Source organism: Parasteatoda tepidariorum, chromosome 11, assembly GCF_982258835.1.
Source record: "Parasteatoda tepidariorum strain Cologne lab strain chromosome 11, Ptep-v5.0, whole genome shotgun sequence".
NCBI classification, from domain to species: domain Eukaryota; kingdom Metazoa; phylum Arthropoda; class Arachnida; order Araneae; family Theridiidae; genus Parasteatoda; species Parasteatoda tepidariorum.
Genome location: NC_141765.1, coordinates 67,489,546 through 67,502,838, shown reverse-complemented (window position 1 = coordinate 67,502,838; position 13,293 = coordinate 67,489,546). Strand labels below are relative to the sequence as shown.

Genomic DNA, 13,293 nt, shown 5'->3' with positions numbered 1-13,293 from the left:
AGTGGTGCTCACAGTTTACTTTGAAGTACTGTACACTGAAAAATATTCTGAATAAAATCACAGTAAAAAGCACCGGCTGGTATTTTTTATCGTAAAATACATTTTTGCAAAATCTGATAGAAAGATATAAAATCCTTTTTTTTTGAAAAATCAGATTAAGTTATCTCATACTGCAAAATCTCATATAAATTTTACAGTAATAATTACCATAGAATCACTCTAGGTACATATTACTGCGAAATTCTAAGTATTACAGTAAAAATTTGAGTATAATATTTCATAGAAGAAATGGATCTTACGGTAAAGTTCATTTTACACATGATGCACCTAAAGAGCTAGTGCATTGTACTGTAATTTGATCCGGAATATATTTCCAGTGTATATACCATAAAATATATTTATTTTATCAAGAGATTGGATTATTTGAATCTGATATAATTTTTACAGTAATAATTACCGTAGAATCAACTCTTGGTACATATTACTGCAAAATTCCAAGTAAATATTACAGTAAAAATTTGAGTATAATATTTCATGGAAAAAATGGATCTTACGGTAAAATTCATTTTACCGATGATGCACCCAAAGAGATGGTGCATTATACTGTAATTTGATCCGGAATATATTTTCGGTGTATATGCCATGAAATATTTTATTTTATCAAGAAATTGGATTATTTGGTTCATAGTCATATTTTTATTTCATTTCGAAATCTGATTTTTCCGATTATTATGAATTTTTTTTGAATTCTAGAATCATATTTTAATTCAATTCTGAAAAAAAATATGAGTACAATTATTTTTAACCTTTTTATTATTTATCTGGAAAGCAAAATATTTTACCAGCTGTATTTATAGTAATATTCTTAAATATTTCCGACTCACAGTGTTTTTTTACTGCCTTAAAAATTCACCGCATTTATTTCCCCTTAACGGTTTATTCAAGTCCATTTTATATGATAGAAACAGTTTAGGTTACAAATGTTAAATGTCAGTCTTTCAGATTGCCTCTTGCGACAAAATGTAGTGTCACATCAACACGCAAATCTGTCTTTTCTTTATAGATTTGAAACCTTAAAATTGCCCTCTTTCCTCTTGGTTGTACGAGATGATCAGATGAAAGATATTTTTTAATCCTCTATCCAAAAGAAATATAAAGTTGAAAAGCGCTATCTTTTTCACCAGAGGGAACTATTTTCTTCAATAAGATGAGGTTAGAAAAAATTTGTTCTTACCCGCTGGGCTAAAAATTGTTCCATGTCAGATAGATATTCTTCTGAAGAGCTTCATAAGAGGATGGGTAACCTAGTATTTTGACCTTAATAGAAGAGTTTAGCAAAACAGTTGTCTGGATCTGACAGCATTAACATTTAAACCATTTAACTAGCGTAAATAGTTGAAATTAATTTTGGTTACTAATTTATTTAATGGCTTCGATCTAGCATGTTATGGACTCAATCGTCCCAATTTTTACTAAGTTTAATAAAAAAGTAACTTTTTTTGCATATTTGTGTAAGTTACCGCTAGAGTGTAAAAATCAGTTATTCTACAGATTATCTAGTTAATTTCGCAGATTAACTAGAGCGGTTCGTTGAAGTGCCAAAAATTGTTTTATTTCCCTAGGTAATCTGAAAACTTCTTAGATAATCTGCCTCTGTTAACTACCAGGCTTTCGTTAAAGTGAAAATAAGATGTATGCTAGAACTGCAGCGTTTCTGTGGGCTTAAATTGACATAATGTCAATTATTTATTTTTTGGTATCTAAAGAATCAATTCTATACAATCAACAAATTAATTGATAGAATTAGAGAAACAAACTTTTGAACTTTAACGATACGGTGACAATTAATGGGCACGTAACTAGGTAAATCGCGGAAAACTCTTGATTCAGCATTTTAACAGTCCTTTCTTATCTGCTAATTAGTTAGATAAATGTGCTTATCAATAGCTTGCTTTAGAACATATACATACTTTTTAAAAGGCACTTTAATGTTAACCCTATATGCCTTTTAATCGTATACTTGCTCACTTAATATTAACAAACTGGAATGGCATAGTAGACACGGAACAGTCTAAGGTTTTAACTTCAATAACAACATGAAGAATAAGGTAGATGGGCATCAGTGTTTTTGCTTAGTAAAGGTAACTTGCAAGCAATGCTGACTGCATAGGTTTTGCTGACGCCGTTGATTTTGAAATTGAGAATCTCAATCTTCATGAGTCTCGAGCAAACAACAGACTGTTGTGGGAGTGTTTCCCTTGTTTACTATTAATAAATTCGATCTAAACCATCCGGTACTGTTCGATCATATGGCAACCTGAAATTCTGGTTTTCAAAATTATAGTTCTTATTACCACACATTTAGTATAAAACACAAAACTATAGAGTAAACTTGACCGAATTTGGGTGCTTATGCCGTGATCTAAGGTATCATGAAAAATTACCAAATTTTATCACATATTATAAAACCATATTTCATTGTTAATATTACCAGAATCTTTACCAAAAATTACAGAACAGAATCGTTATCAAAAACTACCATTTCGAGAAAAATTACAGAACTTTTTGGAGTTACCGTACGGCCAGAAACATGGTAAATTTGACCATATTCGAATAGTTTTGACCACACTTTTTCTCAATGCTCTAAAGGATTGATAGAATTTATCCAACAGGAAACAAAACACGTAACTATTAAATTATCGAACCAGCTCTTCTAAACATTCAAGTGAATGACTAATGATGCAATTTCACAAAATGTAGTTTATTTCTACGATTGTGAAATTAAGTTTCAAATAAATGGAGAAAAAAATGTTCAGTTTGGAGAAGTTTGTTTTTATGTCAGATTATGTCATTTCATTCATAATAACATGTTTTTTTACTGCGGACCATAATTTTAGGATCATATCTCCAACAATAATAACTCTAAAGTTTTGAATGAATCATTGAAAATAGTTATTCTGAGTATAGAATATCATTACAATCAGTTGCTTAACGATTGATATGAATATTTTTCTGCTGTATATAACTTATCTGATAAAAAAAACGTCGATTATATTTATTAAAATGATCCTCTTTGGTTTTTATTGAAGAATAAAATCTGGGCAAAATGTAAGGAAATTTATAAGAATAATTAAATATTATTAATTTTTACAAAACGTTTAATTTTCGAAAATGTGATCAAAATGTATAAACGACCATTTTCTTAGTAATCTGAGCAAATATTTGCAAAAGTAATGACTTAGATTTTTATTACTGTGTTTTATTTATTTTTAAATGTTCTTTCAAAATTAATTATTATTTAGATTTAATGAATATTTTTCGTACATTTTAAATTCTTAAATTGTATTAGATTTTTATAAGCGCTTATGAATATATCAAACCTGTTATTGTTTATACAATTTTGTATGAATTATTTTTCAATTATATACAATTGTCTGTTATTAATATTTTATAAATGTTTATGATATTTCTTTAACTTATCATCAATGATTAAACATTATTTATATATGCACTTTTTAAAGTTACTAGTTTTGCAACTAAGATTTTCCAAATATTTACTACATATTTCGAATTATTTGTTAATGCGAATTATTTTAAAATGTTTTCTGCGTATTTTTAAACATCCATCAATAAATAAAAATATTTGTTAAAATTAATAATATTTATTAACTCTGAATAAAACCAGTCTGAAGTTATTTTTTTCAAACATTTTAAGAAAAAAACAACCCATTAAATATTGACAATAGAATTAAAAAAAACTCCCCCGTTAAAAAATATTACGTATGCGTATTTTTAAAAGAAAGTACCAAAAAATAATGGAGAAATCAGTCAAGCCAAATAAAATTAATTCTAAAAGTTTTTCTTGTTCATGATTCTTTTCTGGTTAATCCGTAAAACGTGTTATAGAAGTCACTCCAATCGATTTTATTTTTATTGAAGTGACTTTCGGAACGAATTTATGCGTTGTGCTTAAACGGAAAAAGGGCGTAACGTTTAGCGAAGCATTCGCATACGTCTCTTCGATGAAAATTTCTACATCTTAGAAGCTAAGGCAGGGGAGGATATATTTACCGGCTGTAAACATAAAAAAGCTTTACGCTTTGTCGTCAATGATTTTGTTTGTCGGGTTGTAATTCTTGTTCGTCAGCACATTAATTTTCAAGAAAAATCCTTCGACTTCAGAAGGCGCACGAAATGCAAATTTATTACTTTTCTTTTTCTTATCTTTTCATTTTCAGTTTTTATTTTTAGTTAGGTTCTAGATTATATTGAAACGATTTTTTATGCACCTTTCATTTCCTAAAACGTAAAAGGAAAAATTGTAAGGCAGATTATAAATTTTTCAATTGGATTGTTTAATTTATTTTATTTTATATTTTTTTCCGTTTATAGCATTTTATTGATTACTTAGTGAAATTTCTAATTTGAAGTACGGAAATAAAAAGAATATATGACACAAATACGAAATATATCGATAAGTTTTTTTAATTAAATACAAGAAAATTCTAAAGATAAGATTAAATGCAAAAAAACTCCGTAGATGACTAGACTTTCTATAGGTAGTTTGTCTCTTTATTGTGTTACATATCAGGGGGAAAAGTTAATAATTACAGTTGTTTCACTAAATAGGGAACAAGGGAACGATATGATTCTCACGGTTCGGTCTGAGGAATAAATCCAAAATGTTAATTTATGCATACTGAATCCAAAAATTGAATACGAAACGAAGAAGTGAATAATTAATTCTAAGAAAGCGTTTAATGTTGAATAATAGTTTAAGAAGGAGAATTTTGAAAAAGAAATAACATAAAAAGATTAGTTGAAGCTTTTCATGTTATATTATATATATATATATATATATATATATATATATATATATATATATATATATATATATATATATATATATATATATATATATATATATATATATATATATATATATATATATATTTAAATTTGGGAAGTTTATAAGATTTCTGTCATAATTTTTGAATTAACTCATTAGTGAAACTGAAGGTAATACTAGAAAGCAAATTAATTGCGTTTTACAATGTGTTACAGAGATTTAAATCAATTGGGTATATATAGCCTTCTTTATAAAATATTTAAAAAAAAAACTTCCTTTCCAGGGAATCACAACAAATGCGTGTGCCCTGTTTTGCCTATAAAAAGAGTTATGGAACTATTTGTTTCCTAAGAATCGGATATATACAAATACAACATCTTTTTCAGCAAAGAAGGAAAGACTGGATATAGATAGATCCTTCGAACCGTATACCACTACTACACCAAAAATTTCAAAACATTCGAGCAACGACATTCCAGAACGATTTTCCATCTATCAACCAAACCCACCCTCTCGCATTTTTAAATAAAAGCCACCTGAAGGGAAAAAGTATCCTGTAAAAGTAGAACTGGGAGAAAGTAGGTGGATTTTAGTTGTATCGTAGCTCATTACGCCAGGAAAGCTGACTGAATGGAATGTGCTCCGAAAAATCCAAAAGTTGTGGTCAGATATGTGGTCTGGCAGCGTGATCTGTGATGCTGCATTAGATGGTTACAGTTACGTTGCAACCAGGGTTGTGAAAGGAAAAAGAAGGCCCAAGTGGGGAAGAAAAGCTAATGGAAATGTATTACACTTAGAGTTCCTAGCACGTGCAATGGTATCAGCAACGATCTTTCCTTTACCCAGCCACGTATTTTATAGATCAAATCCATTCCCCTTGAAATCTTTGCACTTCTCCACGAAACTTCTGGAAAATGAGAAAGAAGAGGAGTGGTATAAAAAAGAAACCAAAGAAAAATGGTCAAAAGGTAGAAAAAGTGGATAGTCTGGGATATCGTGGAAAAGTTTTATTTAACGTATCATTCGTTATACTTGACATATTTGAAAATTTTCTAACTTCTTGAAAATCGTGCATTTAAATCAATTTCTTGTAAAGTTCGTATATTTGAATCAGTGAAAAAATATTTTTATGCTTAACCCAAATACTGTACTGACTGAATTATTAGATAAATAATTTTTTTCGGCAATTTAACTATGTACTGAAAAACCGGATATTTGATGCAATTTGACCATTTAAGTAATGCCTTATGTAATGTTTTAATTCAAAACGGCATTGGCCAATTTTTTTAATCCTATTCTTATTTTATATTCATAAGAGAAACTGAAAGTAACACTAGAATACAAATTATTTGCTTTTTTCTATGTGTTACAGATATTTAAAGCAAGTATGAATGAACCTTTTTTTTTATGAAATATTGAATAAAAAATAACTTCTTTTAGAGGGAATTACAACAAATGCTTGTATAATGTTTTGCTCATAAAAGTGTTATGGAACTATCTGCTCGCTAAGAATAGGATTCATTCAATTGTAACATCTTTTTCAACAAAGAAATCCATACTGGGTATAGATGGATCCTTTGTATAGTATACCACTACAAGCAAGCATTATTACGATATGACAAATTTTATTTCTTTGAAAAATTTCAAAACATTCGAGTTTAACATCTGTTTTAGGAGTGATTCTCTTGGAATAAAAAAAAAACTTAGACCATTACAGTATTAAGTAATTAAGGTTTTAATTTAACGATGTCATAAAATTTTTTCTGGTGGTTCTGAGCAGGTCATAATAAGGAATCACTCCCTACCAGCGTACGACGACAATTCAGGCACGGGCTAGTTTTGTGCTCTTTTCGTCTTGATAATGTGCTTGCACTTCTATAGAAGATTATTGTAACATTATCTGGACCCTCTGTTATTTATAATGCTTTTAATCTTGTATATTTCCACAAAAAATTAGACTAAAAATGTCATTTCAAAAAGAATAAGCAGCTTTAGTCTATCCTTGGAGCGAAACTAATTTCAAATTTGAAATTCCTACACTCGAGCTAGGTAAGATAAATTATTTGTATAAATACAGCAAAAATTCTTCAGTGTTTATTTGACAAACTTCCTTATTACTTGCAGCTTGTAGATTTTATTTACTTCACACTGGAGCTGAACATAAGGATATTGCACTTCTACCTTATATTAGAGACTTTGTGCTCCTTTGTGGCAAAATATTACGAAGTTTCAGGCCTTCGCAAAAACAATTGAATTCAAAATTTCAGAAGACGTAAAAATTTATATCATTCATGCAATCTGAAGTACATATGACAGTTTCAAAGATAAAGTTTTTTGATACAGAGTTTTGCTTTTAAATTTTGATCTTAAAATAAATTCATGCATACAAGCAATTTAATCTATCCATTGATGAAATTAAACTTTGAAATAGCTGTACATTTTGACACATTTTAAAGCACGTTTCGTTATTTTATCTACGATTTAAAAAATTGTCTCAGAAATTCGTTCAAAGCAGAATTTTTTTTCTGTAAGACTATTTTATTTTTTATTAAGACAATTTCCTTAATTGAAACGACTATTCAGCTGCTTGCTTGGGTTGTTTGCTTAATACACATTTAAACCAGATCTTTATATACAGCATTTTTAATAAAAAAAAATTTATGAAAATGGTTTTATCTAAATATTAATTCTTTTTTTATATTTAATTTTACTGTTCTTAACAAAGTGAGCCGTGTATGTTGTGTTTATCAACTCATAGTTTATTAGAAGCATGGAATCTAAAGTGAGGTTTAGATGAACATATTAAATGCATAACATATCTACTTAGAAGCATCGACATTCTTAAAAAATAGTCTTAAAGATAAATCATAATTTCGAGCGAATATGCTGAAAATTTAATACGCCTTAAATATATCGATAACTCCCTTTAAGTTGAAACAATGTCTCTTGTAATCAAATTGTTAGATTGATTCGCGTACTTTATTAAAGTTGAACCAAGTTTAAAAAATTATAGTGCAACTCATTTGATAATGTCTAGCAGTAAATTATAGATAATTTTTTATTCTAATTAGTCATAAAATAAAGCAGTTCTCAACATTAAATGCTAATTTTGAAACAAATCCTAGATGCTTCTACAATATTAAACATTTTGTATCTTTTTAAATTATGAAATGTTTCAAATTTATTGCAACCTACATACTGTACTATGTGACCATATTTTTGTGCTTTTTAAATTTGACTACACTATGTTTCTTTTAAATAGAACGGAAATATAGTAATACCAAATGTACCATACCGAAGTTAATACCAAAATGTACCATATTAGGATTCAACGTTGAACCAATTTTTCTGAGTGTATACGTTTTTTATCTGATTTTCTTAAACACATTAAAATGTTAACGAACTCATATTTTATAACTCACTTACTGAAAGAGAGAACTGAAAAAAGGATTTTCTATTTTACAACGTTTGCTTTATTCTTTAGACAGTTGATTCAATTATTTTTTCGCTGTTGAGTTAATCTAATTAAGTCAAATGAAATTACCTAGGAATTTAAATCTCTGAGGACAAATCACGGTGAGACCTCTACTAGCATGGAACAAATCCAATTCCGTATCTGACGTAATCCAAAAAGGAAACTAACAAAAAATATTTATTTCTTTGTAAGCTAGTAATTAAAGAAAAAGCAAAATGGAAAATAAAAGAGTATCTTTCCAAGAGATTTCGTATGTAAGTAACATTTTTAGTTTCTAAAAAAATCATTGAATTTTGGTATGAATAATTTATTTATCTATTATACACTTATTGCATGTTTCATATTTATGAAGACATTATTATAAAATAAAATTAGTTCATAGATACCGTAAACCGGGGCGAGTCTACCCTTCCAGGGGCGAGTCTACCCATTTTAGTTTTATTTAATTTTCACAATTTTAAATTGCAAATAAAATTTTTTTTACCGACGAAGGACTTAGTTCAGACTCTAAGGAAGATGGAGCTGTTGTAGTTTGATCCGTTTTTATTTATTTGTCGTCTTTTTAACCGACCTGTTCAAACGTCTTTTGAGAGATTTGTATTGAAAATCAGCAAACTTTTAGTTGGTGCTCCGTAAGTATATTATTATTATTACTATTTTCACTTTGGTTAAGTGATAAACTTATCTAAGACTAAGATTACATTAATTTTATATGAAAAAAAACAAAAAGAATGTAAGTTTTGCTGTTGTGAACAAAAAGCCAGAATTCGCGGGGCGAGTCTACCCATTCGTATTTAGTTTTAATAAAGCATAATAATATAATTTAGAACTTTGTTTATATTAAAATTAAGTCATTTTAAATGAATTTGAGTATATTATTTTAATTCTGCATTGATAAATTTATCATTAATAAGAAAATTTATAGGTTAAATATAAATGTAAATATAAAATATGTTTATTTTACCTATTTTTTCAATTTTTATATTACAAAATTAACTTTTTTTATTTGATATTATATTTCAACGAGAAAACATTGTAAGAAAAATCACACCTCCCAAAAGAATGGGGAAAGGATTTTTCATGATTCCCAATGTTTGAATTTCGATTTTGTTAATAATCTTTAATTATTATTATTTATTAATTATTTAATTGTAAATTTATATTAATTTTAATTCATTTTTATCAACAATAATCAGAAAAAAATGTTATTTTATAATGTTAATGATTATAAAAACAAAACTGTGATCAAAATGGGATAATCGATCAAATACTCAATTTGTGTTATTTTATGAATAAAAAAATGGAATATATAATAAAGTTATGAATTTTACTTCATACATATCCCATATGGTAACTAAAATAACAATTTAATAGTAAAATTTGATTATTTACAATGTTAACATTCATTTTAGTAGAATGGGTAGACTCGCCCCATAAGAGAGATTTGTCAGCAGTTCTATTAAAATAAACAGTAACAGCGTAACTGTTAATATTTTCTAAAATCGATTTCACAGCTTTAAAGAGGGATAAATAGCGATTCCGAAACACCTATTAAAAGCCTTTTTTCTTTAATATTTACAAAAGTTTGACCACTTGAAAGTTGACAAACTGAAAAAAATGGGTAGACTCGCCCCGGTTTACGGTATGAAAACACTGACATATATTTACAAAAATCCCCGTGGAAAATGAAAAGCAATTATATAAGATAAAAATTAAAATTTTTAGTCAGAAATCTATGAATTTATATATTCTCAATTTTTTAATCTTTTTCTAATATCCATTAAAAATAAATGTCCGAATACAGTATATTGAATAGATAAATTCTAAATGTTTTGCTTGAAACTCTCATATAATAATTGATTAAGTAAACATAGCCATGCCATTTTTCTCAACCAATATTTAAATTTTCGATACATGATTATGTTCTTTAAAAAAAAGATACATTATTTTGGTTTTTAAGTTAATGTCACCATATCATGAAAAAACGCATATTATTAGGAACACTCATTTAGTTTCATGGGATCAATTTCATATCATCTTGCAATTAAAACAAAAAACCTAAAACTGTTTCATAAAATATTTCTAAAAGTTATCGTAGCTAAGTGTGTAACACGTTAAAATTTCCAAAAGCAATATTCCTGAAGAAAAAAAAGAAATCTTAAAAGTAGCATAGAGCCTCGTAAAATAAGTAAAATTGTTAGTTCCTTATTTGCTTCTCTTTTCTCTACTTATCACTATCAAACACGATATTCATCAAAAAGAGTTAAAGCCCCTCAAAAAGCGTTAAAGATTTTCCTTTTAATAAAGTGAACTTACTAATAAAAAAGGAAAATCAAGTAATCAAGAGCTAAGATGAAAGAAAGTAAGTGTACATTAAGTAGAAAAAACGATAATCTTGCAAAAAAGAATATCGAAAAATCAAGAGCAAAGCTTGATTTTCTGTTAAAAGGGAAGAACTTATTTCAAGTTTGCGTTTAATGTGGAAGGGAAAAAAATTATTTTCAACGTATTATTTTATATGAAAAGCGCAATCAATCAAAAAGTGCGTAATAAAGATTCAGATTGATTTTATCAGTAAGCTGATAAAGAATAGTTTTGTTTACTTAATTGATACATATTTCATTCCTATTATTTTATTTTTAACACTTCAAGTAACACCAGGGTAATTTATAAATTAGTGCATATCATGCTGAGCCAAAATTTTGTTCTATATTTCATTCTGCACTCTGGAAAATCAGTACAAAATCGAACCATTATATAGGTACTTTCAATCATAATATCGTGTAAGCGTGCTACATCATTTATAAGTTGTGAAATTAAACCAACTTTATGCTGAATTGAACCTAATTTTTTATTTTGTAACGATGATTTTTTTACACAAAGCGTATATTAGGAATTGGTATATATTATGCTGAGCCCAAAGTTTGTTCCACATTGAAAGTATTTTACACTCTAAAAAATCAGTTTAACACTGAACCACTATATCCATACTTTCAATCATAATATCATTTGATTTGCCATAGCCCAAATAAAGCCTATATAAATCATATTTCCGTAAAACAAAATCTTATTTTTATATTTGTCAATTGATTTGTTACACTAAGGAAAAGTAAAAATTGTCGTATTGGCTCATATTTTCAATGTGGAGTAAACTTTTAGTTCAACATAATATACAACAATGCATAATTTACCATTGGTGTAAAAGTTCATAGGGACAATATTAAAAAAAAGGGTTCAATTTAACTGAAAGTTAATTTAACAAAGTTTAAATGATGTTTCCTGATTTTCCTATTGGTATGGATCAACTAATGGTATGGAGCATAGCGTAAAGGTAGCAGCAAATTTTTTCCGGAATCTTAGTTCAAATCACCTCAAAGTCTTTAAATAGTGAATAAGAAATATACGAGAAATCGAAATTGAGTAGAATTAAAACCCCATTTTTAATTTCAAAATATTAGAAACATAAATTAATTCCTAAAAAATTCATAATGATTTGATTTAAATGATCAAATGAAATTTTTATTATTATAGGAAGCACAATCAAACAAAAATTATTTAAATTCATATTATTTAAATTCATATCATTCAAGTAAATAAACAGTACATAGAGAAATATCATTTAATAACACCTTCATTGATTATTTTCATTAATTTAATGTAGTCAACAAGTAATTTCTAATCAACATTCGTATTAGTTTTGAAAGAAAATTTCAAAATTTTTTTCTCAAGATTATTTTGTTTGTTTAGTTTTAAAAGCTCTTTTCAAAATCAAAAAAGAGTCATAAATAGTATTAGAAGTTAATCTTGAATAAAATTATAAAAATAATATGTTATAACATTATGAAGTTTATATGATATATCATAAAATTAATAGTCTGATAAAATCAAATTTCAAAGAAATATTTAATTAACGTTTATTTATTACTTACTTATTGCTTGATAAATGAAAATTTTAACGATGTTACGTAATTCTTTGTACAGTTTAGTAAATTAGTAAATTATGTATCTATACCCTGAGAAAAAAAATTACTCTGAATTGAACCATAATATTGTTTGAGCTAAATAAAACATACATTTAAAAATCACATTTCAGTTCAGGTTGAATCGTAGAATCTTGCACTTTTTAGCAAGGAAAAGTTAATACCGTAGTATTCCATTGTCACCTTCGTTGCTCTACTATAATGTTACTACAAAAACATTACTTAAACTTTAATATTATGTTTTTACAACGTAATCTGAAATATACATTTCACAATTTCAGATTGTGGAATATCAATTATATTTACGTATTTTTTCTATGATATGATATAAATACCATTAAAACTTTTACGCAAACAATTGTTAGGTCTTTAAGTACGATTTTAAAAATGCATCTAACTATTCTATAAATTTTGTTTCTTAAATGATTGAAATAATGATGAAAAATAATTATGAAAAATAATGCTTTTGCAGTTATTTAAACCAATTTTGGTAAAAAAATATAATTATGTAGAAATAAGCCTTTTTTTTAAAGTACTTTGAAATATAAACCCCATTAAAACTTTTACTCCCAAAAAGTGAAAAGTATTTGTACATATAAGAATGTTCATGATAAACAATGCTATTATCTTCCAACGGTAGTTCAAATAACTTTTGGTTTTGATGCTATAATTATATATTTCCTCAGCGAAATCTCTTTAAAATATGAAGTTTGAATGAAAGTTAGAATAGCCGTCGAGTTTGACCAACGATATAATAATTTTGATAGTACAGTCTAAAATTAAGCTAATAAATCAACTGTCTTAATTGTTGCGTCACAGAAATATAAGGGCGTAGAGAATGTAGTCTTAATATGCAAACTTACCTTGGTAATTAATTTTGCGCAAATAATAATTAAACTGAGGAAAGTGGCGCTACTGTTATAAAGGGGGACAAAGACTAGAAAATGTACGATATTATGACGTATTATCCCATCAAAGGAATAATAGGT

The 13,293-nt window shown here is 27.2% G+C and overlaps 1 protein-coding gene across 9 annotated transcripts in view; it reads right to left on the bottom strand.

The window, feature by feature from the left end:
* Window positions 1-13,293, bottom strand: part of LOC107437533 (voltage-dependent calcium channel subunit alpha-2/delta-3) — a 346,295-nt gene that overhangs the window by 138,490 nt on the left and 194,512 nt on the right. The gene's annotated exons all lie outside the window — the stretch shown is intronic.